General features: G+C 46.0%; 1 protein-coding gene across 3 annotated transcripts in view; it reads right to left on the bottom strand.

Annotated features, from left to right (window-relative positions):
- SYT13 (synaptotagmin 13) overlaps positions 1-19,942 on the bottom strand; it is a 393,082-nt gene that overhangs the window by 166,454 nt on the left and 206,686 nt on the right. The gene's annotated exons all lie outside the window — the stretch shown is intronic.

The raw sequence follows: 19,942 nt of genomic DNA, 5'->3' as shown, positions 1-19,942 counted from the left end.
CTGTGTATCTTTGCCCATCACTCTGGTCGATTCTAGAAGACCCGTCAATAAAGACGATCTTTCCTCCTGCCAAGGTATTTTCTTTTACCCTGGGAATTTCATCATAGAATTATTCATAATTCGCACAGTCATGTATCGGCTCTCCCTCAGTGATTGGCTCTGCGATGAACATAGCTGGGTTACTATCTTACATCGGACTATTTTTTTCAATGGGTTTGATATGATCACTTCATAAGCAGAAGCTCTCTGAGATGTCAATGTGCCCTTTGGTTTCTCTAAAATGGCAAATAATGAGTGCTTGGCGTACGTCATGGAGCATCCCATTGCAATGGTTGTTGCTTTCTCTATGGCGAACGCTGCGGCAGCTAAACTTTGTTCACATGGGAAGTGGCCTCTCATTACTGGGTCCAGATTCCCACTGTAGTATGCCAGGGGCTTGTACCACAACAAGGTTCTTTGAGCGAGCACTGCTGTCATGACGCTGCCATTCATGTGTGAAAACAGGTAAAATTCCTCTGCATAATTGGGAATTCCGAGAACTGGAGTTGTACAAATAGCTCTTCTGAGTTCAGCGAACCCTTTCTCCATTGTTTCAGATCATTCAATCTTTTCTTTCATCACTTGGGCCTTCTTTAGGGCCTGAAGTAAAGGTTTAGTATAAGAGCTGTAGTCGAAGACCCATGCCCTAACATAGTTCCACAGACCTAGAAAGCTCTGCATTTGCTTTATCGTGTGTGGCTTAGCCATGTTCAGTATGGCTTCAGCCCTTTCTGGGTCACTTTCTTTCCCTCATGTGAGATCAGTTGGCCTATGTACAGCACTTCTTGTTGACAATATTGTAACTTCTCCTTGTCAACTTTATATCCTTTCTCAGCCAATATAGTCAGTAGCTGAACAGAATCGTGCCTGCATTGCTCTTCTGTTGTGCTGCAGATTAAGATGTCATCCACACATTGTAAAATGACACTTTCTAGTGCAATATTGCTCAGATCCATCTGCAGGAAAATAGACGGAGACTCACGGTACCCCTGGGGCAGCCTCGTGCTTTTCAGACGCATTTGTCTGAACGTGAATGACGTCAGATCTTGTGAGTCATGGTGCAACGGGATTGAGAAAAATGCATTTTTCAGGTCGATCACCGTGAAATATTTTGCCTCAACTGGTATATTGCATAATATTATAGACGGGTTAGGGGCTAGAGGAACTCGGCCTCAACAATGTCGTTTATCGGTCTAAGGTCTTGCACTAGCTTCCAAGAACCCCCTTTACTTTTTTTTACAGGATCCACTGACGTATTACATGGTGACTCTGACGACACTAAGATGCCCTGGTCCATCATGGCAGAAATTGTCTTAAAAATCCCTTCATCTGCCTCTCTGGACATGGGATATTGTCGTGCCTTGGGTAGAATTGCTCCTGGTTTTAGTTTAATTTTCACTTCTCCCACCCCCTTCAAGAGTCCTACGTCACAGGGTCCTGTAGTCCATACTACTCCTCATGCATCAGTATTCTTGGTCTAAATAGGAACTCATCAGGGGTTCTCATGATTTTGTCTCCAAGGCCTGGCAATCCTGACATAAGTACACAATATTTCTGGCTCTAATGGTATAGCCCTCATGGCTGTGTGTCCTGAGTATGCTCTAATAATTTCGCATACATTTGAGTAGTGCATTCCTGGAGTGGAACCTACTATGTCCTCCTCCGTGAATGGGATTGTCATGTTTAACTTCGTCATTAAGTCTCGGCCCAAAATGTTTACTGGGGTTTGACGTGAATATAATAAAGGTACATTAATTTCGCACTCTCCTATGGAGCCTGGGAGTGTGTTTGCAAAGGGAACTCGACTGTAAGCTCCTGTAAAACTCTGACTATCTATGGCCTCGCCGGACAAGGAAAACCTGCCTTCACGTATGCACAAGCGTGTTGCACCAGTGTCCACTAGGAAGGAATATTCTTTACCCCCTATAACGACATCCACCCTAGGTTCCCTGTGAGGGTCTGGTGTCACTGATAGGATAGAGCACATCAGGGTTCCCAGTGAGCTGTCCTAGTTCATATACAAGTTTGACTCAATGTGCACTTGTGGATTTTCCCCATTCCCATTGTTACTTCCCCTTCCAGGGTTTGGAATCTCCCTGTGCTTATTGCCTGTGACATTTGCAACAGTGCCTGTTGGGATTGTCTTTGTGGAAAATTGCCCATGCTCTGAGGTTGCACTCCTTGTTGTGCTCCTGGCGCTTGTTGTTGCACTGCGTGATTCTATGCAACACCCTGTTGTAAAACTGCAGGTGGATTCGCCCTGCCTGCTCCCATTCCTTGGTCGTTCTGTATCATGCGTTGATTTCTGCATGTGCGTGCCAAATGCCCTGCCATTCCACACAGCCAACATACTGCCAGTGGTCGGATTATTTGCCCATTTGATATATCCGGGTTTCCATTTTGCATGTTTTGGAAGCCTCCTTGATTATTTTGGAAACCTCCGTGATTGCTCTGCCACCCTCTTCCCCTAAATCCTGTTCCCCGTGGGAAACACTCTACGTTACCCTGATTATTCTGTTGTGTACTAGCCACTTTCTGCATGTTTGATTCAGCTGCGCTAGTTATCATGGCTCCTTCAAGGGCATACTTTGATAATTTCTTCTGTACCAATTTCGCTTCCTCACCCTTTCGAGCTGCTTCCTTTTTGCAAATCTTTTCCTGCAGCAGTCTACAATAATGTGCAATAGTCAACTGTATTTTAGTCCATGGTTTAGCCTCCTACCAATTTCTTGAGTTGTTTCTGCACCGGTTCTGGCAACCATTGGCACAATATATGGTAAAACACAGGTATTGATTTCGTCCATGATTCATGAGTCTCGAGTACCCATGCGTCTTGGAAATTCTGTATATAAATTAACGGATCCTCAGAATCCTTCATTTTTCGAGTCATTACAGCTCCCATATCTTGTAGCACTTTCCATGCTGTGGTTCTACAATTGTTAAATGGAGCTCCGTCATGCAAGGTATTAATTGTCGTTACACCAGGGTAGCCTGCTTGTGCCCACACATCGTCTGCTCTCTCACCAAGTATGGCAATTAGGAGACCCTTAATGTCCCCTATAGATAACCTGTTTCCTATTGTTATTTTTTCTAACTCATGTACCACTTTTCCGGCTCCCGATGTCAGCATTGGAAGCTTGTTTTTCAAGTTTCCTCGATCCATCTGTGGCCATGGAATATATTGTGGTCTTACTCCCCCCTTCTGTAGTAGAGGAAACTGGAATGCGTAGCCCTCCTTCTCTTCTCTCATTGTTCTCCTGTCTATTGCAGGGGTAATATTCCTACATTGCCATCTACCTGGCAATGTCCTTAGTCTGTCTACATAGAGCGGTGAAGACACCCCCTTCTGACCATGAGATACTCCTTCATGTCGGTCAGACTGCGTGTCTGACTCTGATGCTCTTGGTGCAGACTCGCTAGTGTCTGACCATCGTATCCTTTTTTCCCTTGGGAGTTGTCTTTCGCTCAACCTCCCTTCTTCATTTTCCTCGCACTCCTCCCTTTCAGAGTCAGACATTGTTTGTCCCCAATTCACGCAACTTCTCGTATCCTCTTTATTCCTACCTATTTCTAGCCTACCCAGGGATAGGTCTCTATTTCCACTACTTCGGGAGACATCCTCAGTGTCATACAGCTGAGTGCTTTCTAGGCGCTCATCTTCCCTCTCCCCTTGGGGTGTTCGTTCTAGCCCCATTTCATCATATATTCTATCGATCGTTTCCCTGATGCTTCTGGTGTCGAAGTCATCTTCCATATTCGCCCTAGGCGTGCCTGGTACTGAATCGTCCACAGGAAAGAATTCTTCGATGTCTTCCCAGTCTACAACTGGAACGGGTTTTTTAACCTCCCTCTCCAAATATTCAAGATCGCGTGCTCTCTGTCTTCGTTTACGTTCGATATCGTCATCAAATTCTTTGCGCTTCCTCGCCTCTTCTCTGATCCTTTCTTCTTCCTTTCTTTTTTCATTTCTATGTTCATCTTCCCTTCGAATTTCATCTCTTCGTCTTCTTATTCTTTTCTCAAATATTCTTTGCTCTTCCTGTAGCCTTTGCTGTTTCTGTCTGTCTTGATCATTGGCTGCTCTTGGGTTGCGATCGAGCTGTCTGTCTTGCTCTTCACGATATAGCTGTTCTCGCCTTTGCCTGTCTTTCCTTCTTGTCCTTTCGTCTCTTAACTCCTTCTCTTTCCCCGATCTCTGTGTCTCATCTAACCTCTCCTTTTGTTTCGCGTCATCAATGCCTTTGCCAACGAGTTTCAATAAGATTTGTCCTCCCATCCATTCATCTTTTGTGAATGCTATCTCATCAGTTCTACCTTTGCTTCCCTTCCATCTCTTTCCTTGTCGAGAGACGCACTTGTCTGTGCCTGATCTCTTCTATCGTCATCATGTCTCTCCTTGTCCCTTGGGACCAGTAGGTAATATTTGTGTCCTTATTTTTCCCTTGACTTTCATCACTACTATGTGTAGGTGACTCATACGCGGTGGTTGCTGTACCCTGTGGCTGCTTTAAGTTCTCTCAGTGGGTGTAACCCCTCCTTACTTTCTTCAACTCTCGTTTCGGGTGGGGCAGGTGGCGCAGTAGGCGTCTCACCCCCCTCTGTGCATACATTAAGTATCCAATCTGTCGGCGGCTCTTCCTCCTTTACCTGTTCATACATTTTGCACAACTCGAGAACAGCAAGGCGTTTTTCTAACTTCTTGCCTGTATATGTGTCATATTCTTGGCGTGCAAATATGTTGTCATATTCTGTAAAACGGCTTGAGATAAAGACCCATTTTGTGGCCACAGCATAAACATCTTGTGGGCGGTACCTTTAACCCAATCAGTACCATATTTCTTTAGCTTGGGTGCGTGTTTGGGCAACTGTTTGCATAAGTGTGCTAATGGAGTCATGTCTTCCATGCTTAAATCTGTTCCCTTTCCTCTTATACAACACTTGTCATTGCTTTCGTGTGGTTTATACAACTTCTGATAATATGAGCAAACACCAAACGCTGCAAGCTCCAAACCAAATTTTCACAAATTTTTATATATTCTAATCTACTCAAAAAGCATCAATTCATGTGCGATTCTATCTCAGCTATTAAACTGCAAAAATTTTAAATCAGTTTTTCTTTTATATATGACGTCACAACATATATTTTTTTCCTATGTCTGTAGCTACGCCGTGATACCTCAGGCTCTGGGCGTATAATAAATGTAATAAATAAATAAATAAAACATGTAAGATAGATGCTTGACAGACTAGAACCAGGGGTCTGCAACCTTTGGCTCCCAGATGTGTTTGGACTACCATTCCCATGATCTCCTGACATTGACTATGCTGTACAGGCCGGATGGGAATGGTAGTCCAAACACATCTGGGACCAAAGGTCTGCAACCTTTGGCTCCCAGATGTGTTTGGACTACCATTCCCATGATCTCCTGACATTGACTATGCTGTACAGGCCGGATGGGAATGGTAGTCCAAACACATCTGGGAGCCAAATGTTGCAGACCCCTGGGACGGACACCAGTGGCACACAGATATCTCTGCCTCTAATCATTACCCCTCCATTGAATGTAAAAGTACGCCTTTCACAATGTCTTTAAACGTTGTGGTTGTCACGCTCACCTGATTCCCACGGAGGCGCAGGTCTGGCTTCGAGTGCTGATGCTTCTTCAATGGTGAAGCGCAGGACTCTGAAGATGGACTCACTGGCTCGCAGGAATATTCCCTGTGCGTGAAAAGGGAGTATTACCTACTGACGGAATAATGCTCAAGCCTCCCACTCCCTTCCAACCCTCCACGATACCCTTCCTCGATTCCCCGTGAAGTCTCACCTTAGGGTCTGAAAGGATGAGTTCTCCATCCTGCTTCTGATGCAGGGGCGCGTTGAAACCCAGTTACTTCACTGGGTTGAGGTTTCATGGGAGTTCAAATAAGCTTGACTATTCAGGTAAGGCGCAGTAAGAGTTCTGTAGCAAGTTCAAAAGTTCAAGCTTAATAATAATGTTCAATGTCTTATTGCAGCAAGCGCTAATGCTTATGTCTTTTTCCCCTTAGGGGCCCGGGGTTCGGAACGCCGGCGATATGGCGCCGACCCGAAGTGAAACGTGCAGTTCCAGTAAATGACAGGTAAGTTCTGGATGAGCGTTCGGGTAATGTCTTTGCATTCGCTCATTCAATGTCTTTGTCTTTTTTCCCCATAGGGGCCGGGGTCCGGAATGCCAGGAAGCGGCAGGACCCGAAATTAAATGGGAATGACCCAACAGGTAAGTCTTAGAAGGAAACTGAGCTTTTCCTATTCCCTTCTTTCTCTCACCTTGTGTTCTTGTCTTTTTCTCTCTAGGCTCTGGGAAGTGGCTGCGGATCTGGATGATCGCTGCTGAAGATGGAGGTGTCCAGGAAAGGTGAGTGAAATGCAGCGCTGCAGCGATCGAAGCGAAATGCTTTTAAAATTATGTCTTCCCTTTCAGGATTGTCGGTGTGATGTCTCCATGATGCGCCTTTAGCAGGTAAGGTCTTCTTTCTCTCCAATTCTCTCTTAGCTGGTGACCCAGGATGCTGACAGGCGTGGCTGAAGTCCAGATGCAGGAGCTGACACGTGAGCGTCCAGCTGCGAGGAGCACAACAACGCGAAGCGTGAGTTGCTGATCGGGCGTGGTTTAAATAGCTTTGGAAGAAGTTCCAGGTATGTATCCTTCCACCGATCAGGTATGTATCCTTCCCCGACCACACCCAGGGGAAAGTAGTCCCACAGGTAAAGTAGTTCCATTCAGGCCTCAAGAGGGCCTGGATGTAGCAGCATGGTCTGCATCAGGTAAGTGCACATTAAAACACTTGAACACATGTCTAGCTTTATGAACCTGGTGCCTAAGGCACCAGGACAGGGGTCCAACATGAGCCTGGCGCTTAAGGCGCCAGGACTGTGTCCAAAGGGCCCCAGCTTGGGCCCGCTGGCACTTCCCTGGGGGAAATGATGCCTGCCTCTGGGGTTGCTGGGTCGGACCTGGCTCCTTGGAGGTAGGCATCATGACAGTACCCCCCCTGAAGGCCCCTCCCAAGGTTGTTCCCTCTGGGGGTTTTGGCTTGTTCGGAAATCTCCGGTGGAACCTTTGTATTAATCGAGGTGCGTGAACATGGTTACTAGGCTCCCACGATCTCTCCTGAGGTCCATATCCCTTCCAGTCAACAAGATAGAAGAGTTTGGACTTTAACACCTTGGAGTGTAAAATGTCTTTAACTTCGAATTCTAATTCCCCATCAATTTGAACTGGGTCTGGAGGCTTGGACAGTCGGGTCCCTGGTTGTACTGGCTTCAAATGTGATGCATGAAAAACTGGATGAATACGCATGTTAGACGGTAAATCCAGTTTAAAGGCCACGGGATTGATTATAGCCTTGATGGGATAAGGTCCTATGAATCTGGGATTGAAGGTTTTCTGGCCCTTGAGGGGTAAATGTTTCGTTGCTAGCCATACCTGATCTCCTACTTGGTAAGGAGGAGTTTTACTTCGGTGCAAATCAGCGTTTTCTTTATACTTTTTCTTGGCTTGCTGTAAATGAGTTGCAGCTTCTTTGAAGGCTCGGTTATTGTGGAATGCAGATGATTTACTGCGGGCATTTCCAGGGTCAGAGGTGGATCTAGATCAGAGGTCCGAGGATGGTGACCATACAAAGTATAAAAAGGAGTTTGTCCGGTTCCAGAATGCACTGAATTGTTGTATGCATATTCTGCGATCCAAAGGATGTCTTTCCAATTTAACTCGGATTGGTGTAACATGCACCGAAGATATTGCTCGAGCGTCTGATTGGTTATCTCGGTTTGTCCGTCGGTCTGGGGGTGGTGGCTGGTGGATAGCCGCACATCTATTTGTGCTAGTTGGCAACACTTCTTCCAAAAATGGGAGATAAATTGACTTCCACGATCCGAGACTAATATGGAAGGGAAACCATGTATGCGAACTATGTTCTCCAGAAATTCCTTGGCCAAGGTGGAAGCTGAAGGCAAACCTTTTAAAGGGATAAAGTGGGCCATTTTGGAGGATAGATCCACAATTACAAGGATAGTGTTGTAACCAGCACAAGGAGGCAGGTCAGTTATAAAGTCCATTGACAAGATGTGCCATGGTGTCGGTGGAATATCCAAGGGTTGAAGTAGGCCGGCTGGCCTTTTCATTTGACCCTTGCTTTGGGCGCAAATTCCGCAAGACAATACAAAAGACTTTATGTCTTTTCTCCAAGAAGGCCACCAGAAATGGCGTTTGATTTTTTCCTCCGTTTTAGCGATACCAGGGTGTCCTTCCATTAATGATTCATGATGATGGGCAATAACAAGTTCTTGCAATTCTTTACTAGGCAGAAACAGCCGCTCCTGGAAGTAGGGTAAGTCATCCTTAACGGTGTAATGGGGACCCTTTCGACTCCATTCCTGTAAGGCTGAAGAGTCTAGAAGTTGTTTTACTTGCGTTTGGATGTCCTCAATAGTTTGCAATGAAGTTAGGCCTAAGATTCTTTGTTCAGGTATGATTGGCACAGGTTCTAAACTCGAATTGGGTTCTTCCATGTCAATCCGGGATAAGGCGTCCGCTTTACCATTCTTGCAGCCAGGGCGATAGGTAATTACAAAATCAAATTCCGCAAAGAATAGAGCCCATCGGAGTTGTGGTGAAGATTGAGCTTTGGCCGTCTTTAAATACTGTACATTTCTGTGGTCCATAATTACGGTGATGGTGTGTCTTGCCCCGAGAAGGTAGTGACGCCAAGCCTTGAAAGCAGATTAAATAGCCAGTAACTCTTTGTCGGTAATTGCGTAGTTGATTTCAGGAGGAGAACATTTCCTGGACCAAAAGGCCACAGGGTGTAGTTGGTTAGTTTCTGGGTCTCTTTGCGACAGGACAGCTCCCATGGCGGAACTGGATGCGTCGGTTTCCACAATGTAAGGGAGATCTGGGTGCGGGTGCTTCAATATAGGTGCAGAGGTGCATTTGGTTTTCAGGTCCTGAAAGGCTTGTTCGGCCTCAAGAGTCCATTCAAAGCGTTTGTTTTTCTTTAGGAGAGCTGTGATGGGTTGGACTGTTCGGGAAAATTCCGGGTTGAATCTTCGATAGAAATTGGCGAAGCTGAGCATGCTCTGAACTCCCTTCACCAAACTAGGAGATGGCCATTTGAGGATGGCGTCCCCCTTTCGCGAGTCCATTCGGACTCCTTGAGGTGTCAGGATGAATCCGAGAAACTCCACTTCTGTGGTATGAAAAACACATTTTTCGAGCTTTGCAAATAGTCTGTGCTGGCGCAATTTCTCAAGAACTGCCCTAACATGTTTTCTGTGATCGGATTCTGAAGAAGAGTACACCAGGATGTCGTCAATATAGACAATGACACAGACGTCGATAAGTTCCCGAAGAACGTCATTCATAAAGTACTGAAAGGCGGCAGGTGCATTGCACAAACCGAAGGGCATCACCTCATATTCGAAGAGCCCAAATTTGGTGCGGAATGCAGTCTTCCATTCGTCGCCTTCTTTTATACGCACCAGGTGATAAGCTCCTCGGAGATCTAACTTGGTGTACACACAAGCGTCTTTCACCTGGTCGATAAGCTCAGGGATCAGGGGCAGAGGATAACGATTCTTAATCGTTATTTGATTTAGGGCACGATAGTCTATACATGTTCTAAGGTCGCCCTCTTTTTTCGGCACGAAGAACAGAGCTGAGGAGACAGGAGACTTGGACGGGCGAATAAAACCATTGGCTAGGTACTGATCTAAATACTGACGCAAATGTAGGTTCTCAGGTTCTGTAAGAGCATAAATCCTACTACAAGGTAGTTGAGCATTGGGTACAGATCGATTTGGTAATCATAAGACCGATGGGGAGGTAACGTGTTAGCATGTTCCTTCTGAAAAACGTCTTGGAATTCTTGGTATTCTGACGGTAACTGTACAGGGGTGGAAGTTGCTGAGGCTAGATCCATAACTGGATTTCTTGGGTAACAAGCTGGTTCACAATCAGGAAAACTTATCTTCTTTGCACGCCAGTCAATTCTGGGATTATGTGTTTCTAACCAAGGAATTCCAAGAATTACTTGAAATTGTGGGGCCTTGATCACATCAAACACGATTGCTTCCCGATGTCCATCCTGACCCACCAGTGTCATTTCAACAGTGGAATGTGTTACAGGCCCTGAGGCTATTTCGGTTCCATCTACTGTAGTAATGACATCTTGGGTTACTTTCGGGGGGAGAGGGAGCTTAATCCTGGAAACCAATTCACGGTCTATGTAATTTCCAATAGCTCCACTGTCGATGTATGCTTTTATAGCATGCAACAGCTGAGGCTGTTTTGGGTCCACGAGCACCATTGGCATGACAAAATGCGAGGTCAAAGAGTTTGTTTTCAAGCTCGGCAAGCGGACCCCTACGCTTGTCGGGCTAGGTCGTTTCCCGAATCAGGTGTCAATAAATCGTTATCCGTGGCTCCAACCACCTTCTTAGGTGGTTTAACCGGACAATTTCGAAGAAAGTGACCGGAAGTCCCGCAATACAGGCAAAGTTGCATTTGCCGCCTTCTCTCTCGTTCCTTCTGCGTTAATGGTCCTTTAACACCGCCGATTTGCATTGGTTCGGATACGTCGGTACTCTTGGAGTTAGCGTGAGTTTTGATCGGTTCTCGGGTTTCGTACTTGAACCGATCTGCTTTTCTATTTTGAAGTCTGTGATCAAGTTGAACCACCAAGTCTATGTAGTCTGCGCAGACCTGGGGTGGATCTACTATCTGAGCTAGAGCATCCTTAAGCTCTCCGCGCAGGCCTCGATGAAACAATGTGATCCTTTTGTTTTCTGGCCATCCAGTTTCCACAACCAGTCTATTAAAGGTGGCAACGTAGGACAGGAGATCCTGATTCCCTTGTCGTAAGGACAGCAGTTCGTTATCAAGGGCCTGTCCTTGAGAGTGTCCAGCAAACAATCTTTCCATGCTGGCCTGGAAACCCTGAAAATTCTGGAGAATGGGATCATCCTGATTTACCAATGGAATAGACCAATCGGCAGCACTGCCACTGAGGTAAGATAGTATAAAGGCTACCTTGGTCTGGTCATTAGGGAAGGCCCCGGGTCTGCATAGAAAGTGTAAACGACATTGGTTCATAAAGACGGCATATTTCTTGGGATCCCCTGCAAAACGTTCAGGCGGGGCCAAAGGCATGTGTCCAGGTAGATTGATTTGTACCGGGTTATTCAAACCCATTGATGTGGAAGTACCTCCGGAATTAGGTAAAGGAGTGTGCCCTGCCTGGGCCTGCAATAACCTTTTGGTCAGGTCATCTGTTCTTTCCTTGGATAGGATCAGTTCTCTTTTGAGAGCGTTAGTCTCCTGGCGGGCTGAGTGCACCTCTGCCCGTAATTCCCCCAAAAGCTGGGCCAGCTGATCTGTCTCGGAAGTCTCCATAGCGCCCGGGTGGGAAATTGTGGGTTGGCTTTGTGTTCTGTCACGCTAACCTGATTCCCACGGAGGCGCAGGTCTGGCTTCTAGTGCTGATGCTTCTTCAATGGTGAAGCGCAGGACTCTGAAGATTGACTCACCGGCTCGCAGGAATATTCCCCTGTGCGTGAAAAGGGAGTATTACCTACTGACGGAATAATGCTCAAGCCTCCCACGCCCTTCCAACCCTCCACGATACCCTTCTTCGATTCCCCGTGAAGTCTCACCTTAGGGTCTGGAAGGATGAGTTCTCCATCCTGCTTCTGATGCAGGGGCGCGTTGAAACCCAGTTACTTCACTGGGTTGAGGTTTGATGGGAGTTCAAATAAGCTTGACTATTCAGGTAAGGCGCAGTAAGAGTTCTGTAGCAAGTTCAAAAGTTCAAGCTTAATAATAATGTTCAATGTCTTATTGCAGCAAGCGCTAATGCTTATGTCTTTTTCCCCTTGGGGGCCGGGGTTCGGAATGCCGGAGATATGGCGCCGACCCGAAGTGAAACGCGCAGTTCCAGTAAATGACAGGTAAATTCTGGATGAGCGTTCGGGTAATGTCTTTGCATTCGCTCATTCAATGTCTTTGTCTTTTTTCCCCATAGGGGCCGGGGTCCGGAATGCCAGGAAGCGGCAGGACCCAAAATTAAATGGGAATGACCCAACAGGTAAGTCTTAGAAGGAAACTGAGCTTTTCCTATTCCCTTCCTTCTCTCACCTTGTGTTCTTGTCTTTTTCTCTCTAGGCTCTGGGAAGTGGCTGCGGATCTGGATGATCGCTGCTGAAGATGGAGGTGTCCAGGAAAGGTGAGTGAAATGCAGCGCTGCAGCGATCGAAGCAAAATGCTTTTAAAATGATGTCTTCCCTTTCAGGATTGTCGGTGTGATGTCTCTGTGATGCAGCTTTAGCAGGTAAGGTCTTCTTTCTCTTCCAATTCTCTCTTAGCTGGTGACCCAGGATGCTGACAGGCGTGGCTGAAGTCCAGATGCAGGAGCTGACACGGTGAGCGTCCAGCTGCGAGGAGCAGAACAACGCGAAGCGTGAGTTGCTGATCGGGCGTGGTTTAAATAGCTTTGGAAGAAGTTCCAGGTATGTATCCTTCCACCGATCAGGTATGTATCCTTCCCCGACCACACCCAGGGGAAAGTAGTCCCACAGGTAAAGTAGTTCCATTCAGGCCTAAAGAGGGCCTGGATGTAGCAGCATGGTCTGCATCAGGTAAATGCACATTAAAACACTTGAACACATGTTTAGCTGTATGAGCCTGGCGCCTAAGGCGCCAGGACAGGGGTCCAACATGAGCCTGGCGCCTAAGGCGCCAGGACTGTGTCGAAAGGGCCCCAGCTTGGGCCCGCTGGCACCTCCCTGGGGGAAATGATGCCTGCGTCTGGGGCTGCTGGGTCGGACCTGGCTTCTTGGAGGTAGGCATCATGACAGTGGTAGCCTATTCATTTCCCATTATGTGGGACTTTGGGTACATGTTTCTTGTAGCCGCTATATTAAAGTGTAGGAATAAGGCGAATCCTCTTCCCTCTCGGGCATCTCCCCCGGTAACCTCTCCCTTCTCGGGTGTCCTCCCCGGTAACCTTTATTTATTTAATCATTCTCAAGTCATTATCCCCTTATATATATATACAGTCTTCTCTACTTCTGACTATTTGTGTTTTTTCCCTCCTCCCTCCATTACCTTTTCCCTTTACTTCTTCTAAGGCATGCACTATTTGCCAAAGCATTCAATTTTTAGTTTCACTCACCGTTCCCATTGTTCCTCTCTGGACCCTCTGGATCACTGCCTTTTTTACCGCCTTCTTCAGCTTTTCGCCTGCTCAGCTGCCCGTTGGAATGGGAAGGGAAGTGTGGGGAACACAGGACCCATCAGGCCCTTTCTGCAGTCTCTTCTTTATCTACCACTGTCTACGGAGAGCTTCACGGTCTACTCAGCCGAATGGCAAAGGACTTGTGATGTTGCCGAGGACCTAGACTTACTTTATGTCGACGGTCAATAGGTGTCTTATTTTATTCCATAATCGATAGTCGATAAACCATCCGATCTTGCTACCAAGTGTACTGGAGAGACCCCCAGCTGGCCCATAGAGTTGGGGTTTGCTCCGAAGTACTTTAAGACGAGATAGCTGCACCTTGAGATGGATGGAGGTGCAGATTTACTACTTCAACACCAATCAATAAGGAAAACTCAATGGTTTGGCAAAGGGGAGTCCATTTAAAAAAAAGGGAAACATGGAAATCAACAGTGATGTGATAGCCCCTCTCACTTCAACTCCCTCGAACCTCATACAAAACATAACTTTTAAACTAAAAATGCGTCATAATCTGACGTGTAACACTCAAAAGTTAACATGCAATTCTATTGGTTAGAAAAAGGTAACTTTAATATAGGTGCTATATCTGTATATGGTAACGGAGTGAGGGGATTGGGTAAACACTATCAGGTGGGCGTCTAAGCCCTTCCTTCAAAAATGACTACTGTAGACATCACTATAAGTACGACATCCTATTGGTTCTATTAACTATAGAACCCTAGATTATTTGGTCCATTGTGATTGGGTTGGCATCAACCCCAAGCATGAATTTCCACTTTGCTTAGCAGCATGCAGAACGGTCAGCCAGGTGCAGGGTGTCCCCCAATTAACCCTGCCTTTCTTCAATCAATCATCACTTTATGGGCTATGTGTCAATTAGTTCACTGTGGTTGGCCTGGAAACTGCATCTTCTTGTCTCTGGAAAGTTCCGATATCTATGTCTGGGCGATTGCCAAGCGTAGGTGTGACCCAGTGCTCCTTCTCGCTCAGATGGTCACATGTTACCACACCGTGAATTTGCCTCGTTTCTCTCAATTTGTGTATTTGATTTTCGTTTCACCCGCCACCTGCCTTCGCCTTCTTATCTCGATTCTTCAGAGGCAGGATATTCTGTTCTTAGCTTCAATTTAAAGTAGCTACTGTTCATAGCTTGTATTGGTATAACCTTGGCTTCCCAGGCACAAGCTGTCTCTGCTGAGTTTCGATTCAGCCTTCTTTCCTCGTGTTGCTAGAATATGAATCTTCTTGCGTTTGGCCTATAGTAAGCTGGGTCGGTTCTGCTTTTCATGCAAAGTGGACTCGCACTTATATAACATGCTTTGTTTTGAGGTAGATTGCGTACAATGGCGCTTGCCGCTCTATTCTTCTACTTAGCATAGCAAGCCGCACTGTTTTCTCAGCTTTCTTGCGGTTACAAGCATATGTACAGGCGTTAGCTGGTGGAATATCTTAGCCCTGCTCACAGTTCAGCTTCTTTGTATTCTAACACCGCTTTCTTCTTCTAGGTTCATGATATCCTTATGCATGGCGTTTTGTCTTTTCGCATCATCCTTTGGTCGTCATTTCTTCTTTGGGTACGTTAGTCCAGGCCCTTGTGATGCCACCATTCGTCTTTCATTAATGACTTTTTGGTTTCTTCCTGGACAGTACTTAAGCAATCTTCATTTCGTTTCATTTGCTGGTAGGGTTTTCTCAATGGGTACCTTACTGTCCATGGTTGTCTGGTTATTGGTACTTCAATGGGTATTGTTCTTCTGATAGGCATTGGGCAGAGCCCTACTGTGGCTCTCTGCTGGTTTATTTGCTCATCATACGTCACATATTTCGGTGTGAATGTTCTTGGTACTTCAAAATGGGCGACTGGAGTGCAGGCTTTATTTGGGACCTCCTCTACAGCCTCTTTCTAAATCTGCCTGTCTCTACTCTCTGACGCTTACAACTTATCCAGAAAATGACTGCAAGACTTGTCCTTGACCTCAAGCCCAGGGATTGTATCTCTCCAGCTCTGAAATCTCTTCACTGGCACACTGTGGCTACAAGGATGAAGTTCAAGACCATTTGCATCGTCCACATGGCATTATGGGGCCTGGGGCCACACTACTGTAGTATCAGGCTTGTGTCAAGTGCACTGATGCAGTCTGGAATGTGATGATGTAGCCTGGAACCACATGGGACATGAAGGTTCCAGAACTGTCAGTTGGGACACAGGATGGGAGATCTGAATAAGAGAGGATGCATTGTACATAGCTCCTACCTCCCTTCACCCAACTGGCCCTGTAACAGAAATAAAGGCTACTTTCCTTTTGTATACATATGTCTCCAGCATCATCTCTTAATACCCAGAACTCAGATACTTCAAGTACCTCCAACTTTCTCTTCCTAAACATCTTCCTTCTCGGGCTCTCTGCTCATCCAACTCCAACTCTCTAAGGGTCAGACGCTTCTCCAAGCAGAGAATGGGGGCAGATCTATCTCCTTGGCTGGGCCCTCCCTCTGGAACAGCCTCCCTGTCTCTCTCAAACTTGAGAAGAACAACCTCTGGAAGCAACTCAAGGCCTTCCTTTTCGCTTCCTCTTTCTCTCTTATTTTCCCCTGCTGACATCCCTGACTGCTCTGCACACTGGTCAATGGCCACCCACTGAACGGGCCCAGGCTCCTGCATGTCAATTTACCCTTGTACATCCTTTGCCCTCCCCCCTGCACTTAAGGGTATGTAACTGCAACCCTACAGTCCTTCCTCGCTGCACTTATGAGCCACCCTCTGGCAGAACTTATTGAGTTACCTGCACTCCCCCCACCTAGCACATCTCCCCTCCCTCTTCCCTGCACAAGCGCAAACTGAATGACACAAGGCCTAGTAAGATCACCATTGTTTTGTGTTTTGTCCTCCTTCTGTTTCCCCCTCCTTATCTTGTTGTGCCTAGAAACACATGTGTACAGGCGCGTTATAAATGACATATCATATCATATCATACATAAAGGACAGACAAGTGACTCCCCTTCTAGAAGAGGCAAGGAAGTCCTATGAGTATAATCTAGAATGTCTTCTACAGATCCTGCCTTCTTTGTCCTTATCCCCAAATAGGTATTCTTTATATGCACCCCTTTTATTTACTTCAGCTGAGGGGTTCAGGAAATATAGATGCGTGCTGGTCACAGCGGTGTGCAGACTGCTCTGGAAAAGGTTGCACATAACCTGACTTAAAATAAAGTTTCTAAGGCTCCACGAACATTTTATGTGTGGCTGGTCACAGCGGTGTGCAGACTGCTCTGGAAAAGGTTGCACATAACCTGACTTAAAATAAAGTTTCTAAGGCTCCACGAACATTTTATGTGTGGCTGGTCACAGCGGTGTGCAGACTGATCTGGAAAAGGTTGCACATAACCTGACTTAAAATGAAGTTTCTAAGGCTCCACTAACATATTATAACAGACAATTCTATATGTTAAACATACAGCTACTCCTGCTACCATTGTTGGTACCCACTACTACACTTTAGACACAGCAGAGATTGCAGATATCATATGCTGCCCTGTGCTGTAGGCCCATAGCTCACCGGCTGTGCGGAACGACTACAGGTAGCCTGCCCCTTTTATGTACACATGCTGATAAGGATCTCGAGACAGCAAAGCAAGAAGCCTAAAGTCTAGCCCTCTTCAGTTAGTCATCTTTCAGGATATCAAGATGTGCCCACATTTCTAGGGTTCTTTCACACACATATGTTAGAAGAGAATACTTTGCAGCATATATATAAAAACGTTCTAGAAAAATATGTACATGTGTATAAACATATCCTTGCAGTATCCAGGAAACTATATAGTGACCAATTTGTGATATGTTTTCAGCAAACTAGTTTCTGCTCTTCAATAGAGAGCCTTTTAAGAGACTAATAATTGAAACGGCTAGAGAAGTCACGCAAGACATGTTGACAGGGTTCTATGTCATATTTCTTCTTTTTGCGGGTCGCAGTTGTTTTTCAGCCGATTTTAGGCAGCCTGCAAAAAGCAAAAAGATCCCCCTGCCTTGCCCCCGACACCCACACGCTCTGGCTGGATGCCTTCCAAATCGGGGAAGGCGGATTCCAGCCTCGAAGCTCTCTTCATCACTCGCCTCTGCCTCTCTCCGGACCCCCTTAAACACACACGCAACACACACACACACACACATCCACACTTACCTGTTCTCCCATGTCTGTCAGCCCTGCGCACCCTTGTGTGCTGCAGGGGCATGACAGATCGATTTATAAAGACCACTCTGTGCAGTCACAGAGTGGCCTTTCTAAATCAATCTTTTTTTGAATCGGGCAAAACAAAACTATATTTTGACCTGATACTGTTGACGGACTTGTTGGAAAAAAGAGGAAGATTTCAAAAAAATAGTGCGTTGGACTTTTTCCAAAAACATCTGGAAGAGATAGAGAAGGAAATTGTTGAATTTGAAGAATAGACTACTGCAGACAGAATAAGGCACATTCGCAAGGATTTACCAACGTTCAGTCATGGGTCGGCTTTTTCATATTCAGAGGAACATTTTACCACAGAGCTACAGAATAGAGTTAGAAACAAAGAACAAAGAAGCTACCACGAAACGTTGTGTTCATTTCACAGGAGCATCATATAGTTCCAGTAGTGATTTGTATCCAGACCCTAACCAATCTAGAAACAGCAGAGGACAACTAGGAGGGATCTTATGATGACCAGATCAATCCAGACCTTATTAATCAGAGGCCGCAGGAGGGGCCAACAGTGGCACACGATGGGGCCAAGAATTAGTGTTTCTAAAGGTAAGGTGAGGCATCCTGCTGCCCGACCCCTTTACTTGTATAATCTCGCCTGCCTAGGGCTTTAGAAATAATATGCGCTCTATGTGTGCTTGTTTTTATTTTACTGGCATCAGCCACTGCCGCTTCCTGATTCCCAGCTCTCCAACCACCTGTGATTGCCTAACAGGATCTAGCCTGCTTACGACTTTAGAAATAAAATTGCACCCGCACGCATTGTTACAGCCTCTGAGCCACTTGGTTCCGTGTTTCCAAAGGTAAGGCGAGGCTTCCTTCTGCCCGACCCCTTGGTTTGTAAATCTCACCTGCTTAGGACTTTAGAAATAAAATACTGTGTGTGCATTTGTATTGGTTTTACCGGCACCAGCCACTGCCGCTTCCTGATTTGAATCCCTCTCCCTCCTCCCAGGTCTACCACCACCCGTGATTGGCTAACAGGATCCATTTAGACCAACCTCCCAGGGCAGCTGCCCTGCCTCGGCAGCCCCCAGCTAAGGGCCCCAAGGCAAAGGGCAGCTTCCAAAGAAACAGCTCCAGTTCATGTTTGCCCGTGTTTGCCTAGGAATCATGCCGCCATCAACCAGCAGGTAAGTGTGGTTAATGGTGGGGAGTACAGCAATTTCTGTATTCTAGCAAAGCCCTACCAATCTTATTAACTTACATGACATAGCACACGCATGCTAGTCAGATAGTAAGTGGTTCTCATCCACTGCTCTGTCTCAAATATATGCAATTCTCCCACTGCTCAAGTGACTCAAACGTATGTGTTTCTCCATTTACTATTCATTCTCAAATATAGCTGTGTCCCCATTTACTGCTGAGTCCCTAATTTAGGTGTTTTCCACGTATTGCTGTGTCTCAAATGTAGGAGTTTTTCATTTACCGCTATGTTCCTAACTTAGGTGTTCCTCCATTTGCTGCTCTGTCTCAAATGTAGGCATTTCTCCCACTGTTCTAATATCTGAAATTTGTGTGTTCCTCCATTTACTGCTCTGTCTCAAATGTAGGCGTTTCTCCATCTACTGCTGTGTTCCTAATGTAGGTGTTCCTCCATTTGCTGCTGTGTCTCAAATGTAGGGGTTTTTCCCACTTCTCTAATGTCTCAAATTTAGGTGTTCTTCCATGTACTGCTGTGTCTCAAAATTAGGTGTTTCTCCATCTGCTGAACTTTCTCAAATTTGGGTGTTTTCCCCGTATTGCTTTGTTTCAGGTTTAGGCACTTCTCCCACTGCTCAATTGTCTCAACTTCAGGAGCTTCTCACTTTACTGCTGTGAGTCAAATTGAGGTGTTTCTCCATTTAGCCCATTTGTGTCAGTAAGAGAACTCTTACATTTAGCCCATCTGTATTAGGGATCAATAACTTGCATTTAGCCCATTTGTATTAGTGAGCCAATTCTTGCATTTAGCCCATCTGTGTTAGGGAGCAATATCTCACATTTAGCCCATTTGTGCTAGTGAGCCATATATCACACATACAGACCACAGGGAACAGGGCACACATCCTCCCTGGAGGAATTTCTATGGGTGGTAATTGCTGCACACCAGAATGCACAACAGGGGAAGGGAAATGGGCTGCAGTTAGTTAGAACAGCAGAGGTAGGAAAGGTACTGCCACTAACTAACCCTACTAAAAACTCACCCTTCTGCATACACCTTCTCAAACTCTGAACTAAACACAACCATACCTCTACAGCACAACAAACCGCACACACTTCACAACACCACAACATTGAAACAAACCACACATACCTCGCCCAACACCACATGCCGGCTACCACCCAAAAAACACACCTACGCTCAGTGAACGGTGTCCCCGAACTGAAGCTGCTAACAGCACATCATAGCT

The sequence above is a fragment of the Ambystoma mexicanum genome, chromosome 11, assembly GCF_040938575.1.
Source record: "Ambystoma mexicanum isolate Mex_15411 chromosome 11, UKY_AmexF1_1, whole genome shotgun sequence".
Classification (NCBI taxonomy): domain Eukaryota; kingdom Metazoa; phylum Chordata; class Amphibia; order Caudata; family Ambystomatidae; genus Ambystoma; species Ambystoma mexicanum.
This window is presented reverse-complemented; position numbering and strand designations above follow the sequence as displayed.